The sequence below is a fragment of the Canis aureus genome, chromosome 7 (genome assembly GCF_053574225.1).
Source record: "Canis aureus isolate CA01 chromosome 7, VMU_Caureus_v.1.0, whole genome shotgun sequence".
Classification (NCBI taxonomy): Eukaryota; Metazoa; Chordata; class Mammalia; order Carnivora; family Canidae; genus Canis; species Canis aureus.
This window is the reverse complement of record NC_135617.1, coordinates 26,125,198-26,138,644: the sequence shown is the minus strand read 5'-3', so window position 1 is coordinate 26,138,644 and position 13,447 is coordinate 26,125,198. Positions and strand designations below refer to the sequence as shown.

Sequence of the window (13,447 nt, the reverse complement as noted above, 5' to 3'; positions counted from 1 at the left end):
GAACAGCCAAGCTACCAAAAAATTAAATCAAATCAAATAAAGCCTTTTCAATTCAGCAGTAAAATCACACACTAGAAAGGGAAGTGTGAGACAGGTATTTTGGGGAACTATGTAGGTTGTCTAGAGGTTCCAAAGTCCTTTCAACTTGTATCAGGCTATTTACAGATCATGTAGTCTGCATAGGATTTGCTATTCTATTTTTGTAAGTCCCCACCTCTCCCATCTGCCAGGGTGGTAGTTCAAACAATCTGATTGTGTTTCTCCCAAAATATCAGGGAATCAATCTACATAAAGCTTCAAGGTTTCAGAGCTACTCAAGTTCCCCTCCGGACAGTAACCTACTAGCCCCCAGGAAGCTTCTTTCCGCAGTGCCAGAATCCTATAAAGTCCCTCCCAAGTCAACTCTTCTGGCCTTGCAGCAGGTGGATACTCCTGGAACACTGCAAAGGGCCCAGAGACTTGTCAACCTGAAATATCACCTCCAACACTTCCCCTTTTCTCCTCTGCTTTCTCCACCTCTCTGCCCCCTTCCACTTTACCCTACCCCAATGTTCCTCTACTTCTTCCTCACCCTCTTCTTCCCATCCCTCTCCCTAAAGCACCCTGTGGATGTTGACTGTAATTTTTCCAAGGCAAGATAGAATAATTCACTTCCGTAGGGTTTGCCTGGAGGAGCCACAGAGACGCCAAGTCCAAATCTGCCAACTACCGTATTCCCTCTCTCCCCCCAGCCAAGCCTGGCCACAGAAGAGCGGCATGGGACCTGCCTTTCCTTGCAGTATCTGGACCCTTCTCCTCCTGGGCCGCCCCCAACAACGGGCTCTGGAAGCGGGGGCCCTGGTCCACGCCACCAAACCCATAGGCCAGGCTTATAGCATGGACAGCGCCGCCCTCTAGTGTTTGCAACCGGGAGCCCTGAGGGCGCTGCGAGCTCCAGAATTTTTCTTTTACAGCCTAAGCAAGACCTGAAGCACCTCGGAGCTCCGACCCCCAAGTTCTCCTCCACAGCCACGGCCTGCATTGCACCCCGGCTCACCTTTTCGTCCCACCCACCACCACCCCCCCTCGCCGTTCAGTGCTGCCTGGGCGCTTGCAACCTGCCGGGTGACTTAGCAGACTGCCCCCTGCTCCTGCTCTGGTTCCTGCTCCTGCTCCTGCTCCTGCTCCTGCTCCTCCTCCTCCTCCTCCTCCCAGCTCTCGCTCTCGCCTCCTCTTCCAGTCGGGGCGCCCAGACTTCGCGGAGCGCAGCGCCCGCCGCCCGCCGCCCGCAGCGCCGCAGGGCCGCCCAGGCCGCCGCGCTCCAGGCTCCTGCTGGCCGCAGCCCGGGGGCACCGGCGCGGGCAAAGGACGCTCGGGGGCCAGCACGCCCTGAGCTCAGCGGGCCCCAGAGCCCGGCGCCGCGAGAAGCCGGGCTGTGATACGGCTCGGGACAGAAGCGAGCGCGTTCCGAGGGAGACTTCGGGAGCCAGCGGGGCGCCCCGGGTCACCCAGTGCGCCCGCTGCACGCACCGTCCACAAGGTGAGGGGCGCACGCTTCCGGGGACCACCGCGGCTTCCCTGCGCACCCCCTCCCCGGGCCCGGGGCTCAAGCGCCGGCTTGGAGAGGTTGGCGCGCTCCGGGGCGCGCAGGCGGCGGGGCTGGGGCGTGGGGAGGGAGAGCGCGGGGGTCGCGTGGGCGCGGTGCCTCCCCTTGGACCTCTAGGGAGGGGACGCGGTTCTCGGTTAGCGACCTTCACACGTGCGAAGCCGAGTGTCGACACTGCGTTTAAGAATTCTGTCCTGCCTCCTTGCCAAAGGATTTGAGGCGGCTCGAAGATGAAGGTGGGAGGGGTGCTGGGGGGGACTTGGGTGGCGATGACGCGCAGATGGGCGCGCGGCGAGGTCCGCTGGAGGACCAGGTGATCGCGAAGCCACGCCGGTTGAGAGACCTTTGATTAGGGGGGACTGTGCGGTTGCTCCAGCCCTCAGAAAGTAACGAGGTGCTTAGTCCCGATAAAGAAAATACCCAGATGGGTAGGTGATGGGGTTGACTCGTTTTTCTTAAATTACAAAATAAACCTGGAAAGTGAGAGTTGAAATGGGAAGTTTAGTTAGTATCGTTAGTGTCGCCACCCGGCAGGGCAAGGTGAGAGACTGGCCCCCCGCGTAATGGAGACGAAAGGGCATCCAGGCCAAATGGAAGGGGGTTCTGCTCCCTATCACAGGATGATGAGGCATGGTTTTGCATAGTTAAAATATGCATACTTTTGCATTTTTATTTTGGGGGGCTGGGTCCAGTTTTGGATAGAACCTTATATGCAACTGAACCCTGCTTGTCCTTGAATTAGAAAGATGAGGCAGAGGGTGTCGGCATCCCAGGATGCTTCTTCCTAACCTTCCTCACTGTCCTTCCCTGACTCCTGCACCAAATCTCTCTCGGAGTCCAGGAGGGAATGATAGATGGTCAAAGAAGTTGGGGGTGGGGTGTTTTTCCCAAATACCTCAGGGTTCTCTATCATTCTTCTTTTACCCCAAGCCCCAATAGCTTATGCTCCTGTTCTGAACTTGACCTTACGCTGCCATACGTTTTTCTGTGGTTCCACATTCAGACATAGTGTGAGTGACCTTAAACGCCCACAATGGACCTATGAACCTGAGGCTTCCCTGACTTTATCGTTTACCGGGCAGGAAGCAGGGACCTGAGTCTGGTTCCCTGCGCAGCCTCTTCCATGGGGAGCATATTTGAAATACCTTTGAAATACATGCTTGAAATTCAGAGAGGAAATTATTAGCCAGCTTTTCTGCACTTGCTGGTGCACTTGTAGTCCTGCCGAATTAAATGAGATGACCCTGTCTTCAACAAATAAATGAGCGGAGGCTTTAGAGGCCCACTAAACATTAGTCAGGCAAGTGCAGAAAATCTGCCTGCCTGCCTGCCTTTCTCCTCCCTTCAGAACTTTAGCCCCTAGACTGCAGAACTGTGAAAATGAAGCAAGCCTCCCGAGTGGGACTCAGTTCAATTTCTGTACCATGTTTAAAGCAAAGTGTGTTGCTTATCTCTGAAATTGCATCGCACCTCCACAATGAACCATTTTGCTGCCTCGAGGTGGGAGAAGTACTTCTGCCCAGATATTTCATCACTAGAGAGCTATACAGAGAAACCCATTCAAATCCTGACTCATCATTGTTGATAGAATTTAACTATTATGTCATCATCACCTGATATGGGCTTTTGAAGCCCAGGGATTGCTACAGATCTCTGTATAAATTGAGACTTGTCATTAAAGAGTTGGAAAGGAGCTCAAAAAATAATGTAGCCAAAACTATCGTTCTCAGAGCATTGGTGAATGCATGCCTAAATATTCCTTTAGGTGGTAATTATTCCTTCCATAAAGATTTCCAGGGATGAAAACTTCACAGGTTATTTTTATATTAAAAAGTATTCAAATTGACCATTTATATCTACTAAACTGGCAAATTTAAAATTCCACAGGACAACATAGCAAACAGTAAACTCAAGTTTTCATATTCTCTTCTGCCTGTGGTGACCTTCCTTGGGGCATATTCCTAGTCAGGTGTTCCTCAGTATCCTCCCAGACACACCATTTCCTTGGGCACATGTTGACACATATACCACAACCTCCCTTGATACTCACCCTGATGTCACCTTGTTAGCCATTTTGGTACCTATCAAAATATTTGCTCCCCATCTCTTCTTACTGATGCCTGGTCAGCATCAATTATGTAAATAAATATCTTTTCTTTTGAGGTAAGTAACCAATCGGGATTTCTGAGAGATAAGTATTTAGGAAGAAACAAAATCTAGAACACACTGCTAGCTCAGGTGACACCACAATATGTTCCCATTCCCTGCATTTGATGACATTATTATTGGAGAACGCAGTGAGATTACCACCAGCAGCACCTTCCCAACTGGCTGAAGGTCCTCTCTATCAACATATTACACCACCACCACCACCAAGATTCCAGGATTTCAGATTGAAAGCAGATCCCTTTACAGAAAACCTTAGGCCCTGACCTGATGAATTATCTTCTCATTACTCAAGCATCTGATTCCTTAGTCCTCACCTTTATACACACATCATTTTTTCATGTGTCTTTGGTCCTTCTTGGAACCTTTTCTATGCCACCCTTTAAAAGTAAAAGATCTAAAGCCAATATTTTAAATATTAGCTTTATATTTCCTCCATTTCTGATTATTTACATGAGAAAATAAGCTTGAGGCTGTTCAAGAGGTGAATTTCAACCCAATGTGGATTTATTGTTCATACCATATGCTATCAAGGCCATCTTGGGGCATCTCAGGCTGTGCACTCCTTTTTTCTCCACCTCCCACATTTTTGTACATATGAAATTACATGAACATTAACGTCAGGAAAACACTGAAGATAAGTATGCTCTATGAGCAAGGAGGGAGCAAATGGATGAACAGGGAAGAGGGGGAGATGGAGCAGCAGCTCTTTAGAGTGGCTAATGACTCCCTTATTCCCTCTTTCCTGAATCATTGAGGTGAGTGAATTTACCAAACTCCATCTTCCTGGAAATGAAAAGATGTTCATCAATATTCCATCTACTTTTCATAATTTAGTATCCCTTTCCACATTTTGTGGATTAAGAAACTGAAAATCAGAATTTATAAAGATCATTTAGTCAATTTGGTATACTCCTAGATCACAACAAATTGGTAGCCTTGAGAATTCTATTTCTAATACAATTTGATTCTAATCTTGTTTTTCACTTTTAGTGCTCTCTCTCTCTCTCTTTCTTTTTTGTCTTGCCCACTATGGATTACCTGATTCATTATGGTCCTTATTCTAATAGATTTCATTGCTTTTATTTCATGGTTTTATTCTCCTAAAATATGCCAAATGAAAAATAACACAGCCAGAGGAAAACTTGTACAGGTTCATTGTTAGAGCACTCTCCTGTTGGTCAGTTCTCAATACATACAGTTGTAGGATTTGGAAGACAAAATCCTTTAGAAAAGCTGTAAAACCTAATTCTTCTACATCTGGATCATTTTAAACTACAAGTTGTAAGAGGAATGAGCATCTCAAGATTCTAGTTATTGGTACAGACCAGATGTAGGGTCTTTATGAAATCTGGTATGAGAAGGAAAGCGTTTTTATAGCAAGAAGATAATATTTTGAAAAAAAAAAAAAACAATAGAAGCTTGCAGTTCTAAAACTCCCAGATCCTTCTAATGACCCCATCTACCTACAGTGCCCAAATAAAGTAAAATCAGACCCTATGAAATGTCTTTCCATAGCTGCAGCTGTTCTTTATCCCTTTATCAGATAATGGGCATGTGGTGATATTTCCAAGGGATTTGGGAACAATCTAACTTAAAACATTAAAATATGAGTTTTGTTGGGACAGCTTGTCCAAGAAAGTCACATTTGTATCAATATTTGTATTATTGGGAATTGAAGACAAGCCAGGGTGTCTTAGGGGAGCAAACTCCACCAAATGGATAATGAGATTTACAGATAATACCTCTCAAAAAGTTCAGGTGTACTACCCAAATAAGATCCAGGGTTATCATAGGTCCATTAATCTGCACTAGTGGGAGGGGAGAAGGGGGGAAAACTAACATATGATGAGTGTCTGGTATGCTTCAGGAACTGCGCCAAGAACAGCACATACGTTCTTATGTATCCCTTTCGGAGAGTGGCAAAAAATCCAGATTAAGTGAAGTGAACAGACACAAAGAAAATACCTAGAGAGAAGTTTTTAGAAGTGTGCTGGTCATTGAGTGAATCCTATGAATTTGAACTTCACCTTATAGGCCCAAGGGAATTATCATAGGATTTTTAAATATAGGTATTAAGAATAATGTTCATACAGGGAAGTATACAAATCATAATTGTTAAACTCGGCAACTTTTATCAAAGTGAACATACCCATATCACTAACCACTACAAGATAAGAAATGGAACATTGCCACTACACAGGTTCCTTTCCTGTGCCCATCCATCATGACTTCACTTCCTAAATGTAACTACCTGCATTCCAATATCACAGACTGTTTTGAGCTTTATACCTGTATGAATTATACAGAATTATATCTTTTATGATCTGTTTCAGTGTTATATTCATGAGATTCGTTCATGTGAATGGTTATGCTAGTAATTTGTTCACTCATTGCTGTTGTTATACAGCATTGTGTTGTATGAATGCACCACAAGTTAATGATCCATTCTACTATGGATGTGCATTTCGGTTGTTTCCAGTTGTTTGTTTTGTTGTTGTTGTTGTTGTTGTTGTTGTTGTTTTGCCATGATAATGCTTTATTATGGTATTTAAAACTGTTGGCCAAAATAATTAGTTTTACTTCACTCCCACTGCACTACGGAGTGGAAAGGAATAAGCCTGGAGGAGGCAGTTATTGTGTGAGTCTAAGCCAAAGTGGTAGCAATAGACATGGAGAGAGCGAAACAAGAACATGATAAGTTAAGGCTACAGTGGAAGAAGGAAATGATAATTGCAGATATTATTAGAAAAAAGTCTGTGTTTCTCCCCTGGATCCTCCCACCATGCCCCTTCCTCCTGTAAAAGCACCCCTTATGCGCCAAATTGTAACTGTTAGTCGCCTAAAAAGAAACATGAACTACTTCATGTTTCCTGAACTGTTGACCTATGAATCATTTGCTTTTCCCTTCAATTTTGTCTCACAATTACCAAAAAAAGGAGGAGATGATAATGAATCAGCTAAAACTTTGTCTTACCTTTTAGACTACAAGACAGAATTTAAGACAAGAGAATGGAAATAAATGAAATAGAATGTAGATGGGCTTAGTCTTGTTCTGGTTGGTTCAAGAGGACAGATTTAGTTTAAAAAAATGTGCAGAAAAGCTGATTCCAGCACTTCATGGAAGAACTGTCTAATGCTATCTCAAACAGAATGTCTGTGAGGTATGCACTCTGCAGCTCTGGGAAGTACTGTATGTTTTGGGACATGTCGCAGGTTGGGTTCTCTATGCTGTAAGAAAAACATAGTCTTAGATGAGGTTTATTGTGCATGATGTTGATTAGGGAATACCCTTGGGAACCACACTGAAGGAAGAGAAGGAAACAGGATTGGACTGACAGAGAAACTGAGCTGCAGCATAGACCCAACAACAGCCTCAGCCAACTCCATGGGGAGTCTGAGCTAAAATGATCCATCAGAGTTGTCCCAACCTAGGCCAACCCCTTCCTCCACCAGGCACTGAGTGTGAGCTGCCCCAGGAAGAGTGCTGTCTTGGGAGGGACAACTCTCTAGAAGCCAAGGACATCCAAAGGGGGATGAAAGCTATCCTGACCCAATCTCAGCAGCTGGTTACAAGATTTTTCTTGAAAGAGGGATCTGGGCAGTATGTCTCTGTGTCCATCTTAGGACATCTTTTTATTTGGACTTCAACTATGGGGGATTAAACTGGACAACCTTTCAAATGCCTTCCAACTCTGAGATCTGCATTTACTTATTTCATTAGACTTTCCAGCCTCCTTTGAGGTTTTCGTTTACTTATTTCATACATCCAGGTTTCTAAGCCACTGAAGAGTTTACAAACTGTTGTAGATAATTTGCCATTTCACCTTTAATCTCTCCTCCCTCCCATTTCAGCAAATAAACATATCACTTGAACCACTGAAAGAGGAAGGAAGGCAAGAATTCCTATGAACATATGTGATCCCTTGATGCAGAACTTCCCACAAGAAGGGAGAAAGGGCATACTACCAGCTGTCTTTGGAAGGAGCTTTTTAAATAATCATAAAGGTGTGTGTGTGTGTGTGTGTGTGTGTGTGTGTAATGCTTGAAACAGACTTTGCCTTTGCCATAACTGCTCCTTTTATGATTGGACCTGCACGACAGCTGAAATAGAAGAACTCTTATCAAAAACCTCTCCTTAATATCTCTGCGTATTCAATTAAGTAACATAGTACCCTACAAAGGGATTTTATGCTGTACACTTTTGACAAGAAGCTGGCTGAAACTTGGCAGCTTGAAGAACCTCTCAGAAGAGATTCTACTGGGGAAACCCCTGCTCTCACATCAGACACAGCAATTTCTGAGCTGGAGATGCTGCCTCTGACCTAATAATTCATTGCATCTTTACCTTCAATCCTGGGGCTGCTGCTCCCAGCTTTACCACAACTGTATTTAGTAAACTGCTACCAAGAGCCACTCCACAAAATTTCTATGGCCCAGAAAGGACAAAATTACACTGTTTTCTGCATCCATCCCAGCTCCACTCCTGAGTACTATTTTGTTTTTTCTCTCACAGTTTAGTCACCTTTCAGAAATAGTTTTTGTATCTGCAAAAGCATCATTATGAAAGAAACAAAATCTTTTAAGAAAATATCACTAGTTTTTTGGCCTTTGTTTTATTGATATTGTGTAGAGTTCTTATTCTAATTCTGCAGTTTGCTTCTGTTGATTGTAATCTGATGTTCTCCCCTCACTGTCCTTATCACCTAAAGTAATTCTTTGATTGCTCTGTATTTCAGTTGTGCCATGTCTAAGATGTGAATGACAATTCCTGCCTTATAGACCTATTGTGAGGAGTAAAGAAAAGGTAGTACAACATAAGCCATGAAGAATGATAGGCAGTATTACAATTATCATTATTATTCTTCTGTGGGGTGTTGTGTAAATAATCCTGACCTAAACTGAGGTGAAGAATGTGGTCCTGGCCTTGGAGAAAATAAAGAGAGATGAGTCCAGGCCATGTTCCACTGCCCTGAACCCTTTTGGCAAGATTTTTTTCCCTTTAAATTACTAAACATTGCTTCAAATCAGATATAAGCCCCAGACAATGCTATGCCTGCTATTTTCTCCAACCACTGAATCTCCATACCCTGAATCCACTCACAAATACCTTCTTTATACATGCAGGACAAGATACTGAACCCAGTATGTGACTTTGGTGTTCCATTTGCAATTGGTCTGCACCTGGAAAGTCATGATTTCTGCACACTCTATCATGGTGCCTCTCAAATCACCTGGAAATCATGTTAAACCTTATGTTCATGGTCCCACCTCAGAGTTATTAATCATCATGGTAGGATGAGGCCAAGAATTTAAACTTCTCACAAAAATCCCATGTGATAGTGATGCTGCTCACAAGCAAACAACACTTTGTATAGTGGGAGATCTATGGGAGTGAGCAAGACCACAAAACTAAATGTTTTTGTCACAGCTAAAGAAACATAAAAATATGTGAAGGAACTTACTCTCAAAGAACTACAGACCTGATGAGAAACATGTCATCTTTAAACAAGAAAACATGTTGCTGTTATGTTGCAGGTATTTTTTTCTTTTTTTATTGAAGTTCAATTTGCCAACATATAGATGTTGCAAGTATTTTATTACTACAGTCCTCTTTATGGGAGAGGCAAACTGCCTTTATAAAAATGAGCAAGAATATCACATCAACGAGACAATGGCCATCTCAAAGGATACCAAAAGTTTACAAAATTCAATACAGAGTCATAATTTTTTAAAAACTGGTAAACCAGTAAGCTAAAATAGAGGTAAATTTCTAAGTTAACAAGAAATAGAAAGGAACTGTTTTTCACACTAAGAACATCTTTCTCAAACAATAGCCAACATCATGCTTATTGGTAAAACACTATACAGATAAGACAAGGATGCCTGCTAATAGCACCACTATTTAACACTCCTCTGAATGTTCCAATCAATACAATAGAAAGAAGGAAAAGAAAAGAATTGATGTAAATTTATAATACTAGTCATGCAGTAGCTATATTATTACTTAGAGATGATATTATTATCAACTAAGAAAACACAAGTGAATAAATAAATGTCATTTAAAAGTGTGTGGAAATTCAATAAGGTGTCTAGCTATAAAATATACAAAAGCCAATAGGTTGCCTTATTAGCAACAATATAATTGTAGGAATTTGTACTAAGCTTGCAAATCACTGGGGAGAAAATAGGCTTGAGAAATGTAGAAAGATTCGGTCAGAGTCCAAGAAGCATAAGAATTGAAAGCCCACCTCATCTGAAGAAGATGGAGGAAGAGGACCCTGCAGGAAAGGACTCCACATTCCAAAACTCATCCCTATGAATTCTATAATATTTATCCCTCCACAATCTCTGACAACACAATGTGATGTTGTAATTAACTCTCTCCTGTATTACTGTAAATGAACAAGAATAGTTTACTTACTTAACTAGCTTACATCTTAAAACCTCATTATATAGTACAAATTTTAAGGTTGAACTCTCATACTCAAGGAAATCTTTGTTACCTGCATGAGAATTTGGCATTTAGTAATCCATAAATCTCTCCTGCTCTATTGTCCAGTGCAATTTAAGTAAACATTCAGGGAAAGAAGAATGATTTCCTTTTTTATTATGTTTTCATTTGATCATTCTGTCCCTCTGAACCTAATTCAGTTCCTTACACAGATGCTTTTAAAACAATCAAGTATTAAATATATTCAATTAGTAATTAGCAATTTTGCAAATAAATTTACAAGATACACTCATTGGCTAGCATATTTTTAGCATGTTTTATTTCAAAGATTCTAAACGTAAAGGAATGTAATCTCCTGCTTCCTTCTGTGACATGATAAAGCCTGTTTCTAAGGCCATCTGAGACCTTAATTTATGCCCAAGGCATTGGAAGACCAAAATATACTCACCGTAGGGTTTGGTCACTTACATGTAAATGGAGCACCTTAAAAGAAGGGATGAAAAATGACTTTAAAGGAAACAAAAGTATCAAACCTCAGAAGACTTGATTAGTTTTTCAGCTTGGAAGCAGAAGCAATGTTCCCATGATACAGATGGAGCAATTTTCTCCGGCATATCCATGGCAATTTATGCCTTCATACCAAAAGATGGCCAACCAGGTCCCACTGACTTTTGGATAATCTCTCACATTGCCTCAATTGTACTAAATGCCTCTTTCACAGGCATATATAACATTGGTATGCATTTAATTAATAATTAAATGATTGTAAAATTGTTATTATGATAGCTACACTTTACTATTATAATATTAAAATATGTAGTATTTGCAGCATATGGTTTGTTTAATAAAAAATGAGTATGAGTCTAAGAATGAGAAGGATGGAGCAGATACTTAGAGTCAGGAGATCTGGGTGAGTGTCCCAGCCTCCTGGGACACCATTTGTCATCAGTGCAATAGGACAATACCTGCCCTGCCTCCCTAGCCTCCTTTTAGGGAAGTTTCTCAAATCAAGTGTGCTGTTGGAATTCATCCTTTATATCATTACTGTGTTAAGTCAAACTGCATCTTGTCTTACTCCTAGGGCACAAGTTCTAGTGTCCAATGAGCCAGGAGCTCTGCCACTTAGTAACCACTCACTTTTGGAAAAATTTCTTCACCTCTCTAAACCTTCATTTCCTCATTTGTTAGACAGGGCTGGCATAAGAATACTATCTCATACGGCTACTGTGAGAATTTAAAATATGTATTAGTCATCTATTACTGCATAACAAATTTCCCCAAAACCTAATGGATTAATACAACAGACTTTTTCTCTCACAGTTTATGTGGGTTGGGAATAAACTGGCTGGATCCACTGGCTCAGGTTTCTCACAAAGCTGCAATCAAGGTGTCAAACAGGACTGCAAACATCACAAGACTCAACTAGAGGAAGATATGCCTTCAAACTCACTCATGTAGCTATTGACAAGCCTCAGATCCTAGGTGGCTGTTACCTGGAGACTTCAGTTCATTGCCACATGCACCTCTCTAAAAGGCTATTATCAATAGGGCTTGCTTCTACCAGATGTTGCAGCTTGCTTTCTCCAGAGCCAGGGCTGAAAGCATGAGATTCCAAAATGGAAGGCACAGCCTTTTTGTAACAATTTCAGACGTGTCATCCCATCACTTCTGCTATATTTCATTCTCTAGACACCAGTCACTAGTGCCAACCCATACTCAAGGAGAAGGAGTTACATAAGGGCAGGAAATACCAGGAGGAACAGATCATTAAAGCTGCTTACCACAATATGATAATACAGTAAAAGCTGTTTGATAAGGGCTCAATTCAGTATCAGCTGCTATGACTACCTCAGTACTCCTCTTAGACTGAAATTAGACTATGTAAAAGAATTTGTAAAATATAAAGATCAATGCAAAATCAAGATTTTGTTAGGTGTTTCTAATTTTTGTTTGGTTAGTTAATATACAATGTAATATTAATTTCAGTATACAATACAGTGATTCAATACTTCCTTACAACATCAGTGCTCATTACAAGTGCACTCCTTAATCCTCACCACCTACTTAATCCACTCCCTCACCCACCTCCCCTCTGGTAACCATCACTTTGCTCTCTATAGCTCAGATTGTTTCTTCGTCTCTCTCTCTCTCTCTCTTTTTTTCCCCTTTGCTCATTTGTTTTGTTTCTTAAATTCTACATATGAGTAAAATCATATGGTATTTGTCTGCCTCTGACTGACTTATTTCATTTAGCATAATACTCTCTAGCTCAAAAAAAAAAAAAAAACTCTAGCTCCATCCATGTCTTTGCAATAGCAAGATTTATTTCTTTTTTTATAACTAAGTAATCTCTCTCTCTCTCTTTATATATATATATATACACACACACATATACATATATGCATATACATATATATATATATTTGAAGTAGCCTTTTGGTTAGGTTTATTCCTCGGTGTCTTATTGCTTTTGATGCAATTGTAAATGGGATTGATTCCTTATTTTCTCTTTCAGCTGCATCTAAATAAAAAGCAAAGGAGACAATCAAATGTATAGAAATTTATAGAAATAATCATTCAAGCTACAGCTTGAATTTTCTGATATTATATCAAAACTAAATAGTCTAGTGAAAGACCTGTACTTTTAAAACTATAAAACATTGATGAAAGAAATTAAAGATGACACAAAGAAATGGAAAAACATTCCATGCTTATGGATTGGAAGAAAAAAATATTCTTAAAATGTCTATACTACCCAAAGCAATCTACACATTTAACGCAATCTCTGTCAAAATACAAATAGTGTTTTCACAGAGCTAGAACAAATAATCCTAAAATTTGTGTGGAACCACAAAAGACCCCAAATAGCCAAAACAACCTTTAAAAAGAAAAGCAAAGCTGGAGACATCACAATTTCATACCCCAAACTGCATTACAAAGCTGTAATCATCAAGACAGTATAGTGCTGGCACAAGAAATAGACGCATATGTTATTGGAACAGAATAGAAAAACCAAGAAAAGAACCCACAACTATATGGTTAATTAATCTTCAACAAAAAAAGGCAAGAATATGCAATGGAAAAAAGACAGTATCTTTGATAAATGGTGTTAGGAAAACTGGATAGCTACATGTAAAAAAATGAAACTCAAAAAAAAAAAAAAAGAATGAAACTCGACCACTTTCTTATACCATATTCAAAAACAAATTCAAAATGGTATCAAAAAGACCTAAATGTGAGAC

General features: G+C 41.1%; 1 protein-coding gene across 4 annotated transcripts in view; it reads left to right on the top strand.

Moving 5' to 3' along the window:
• Positions 1–13,447, top strand: part of HTR1E (5-hydroxytryptamine receptor 1E) — a 94,950-nt gene that overhangs the window by 9,765 nt on the left and 71,738 nt on the right. The window contains exon 1 of one of the 4 annotated variants that reach the window (XM_077903158.1): positions 745–1,519. The exons of the other annotated variants lie outside the window; for them this stretch is intronic. The gene's annotated coding sequence lies outside the window, so the exon portion shown is untranslated. Of the gene's footprint in view, positions 1–744; positions 1,520–13,447 lie in introns of those variants that run through there. 4 annotated transcript variants of the gene reach the window in all.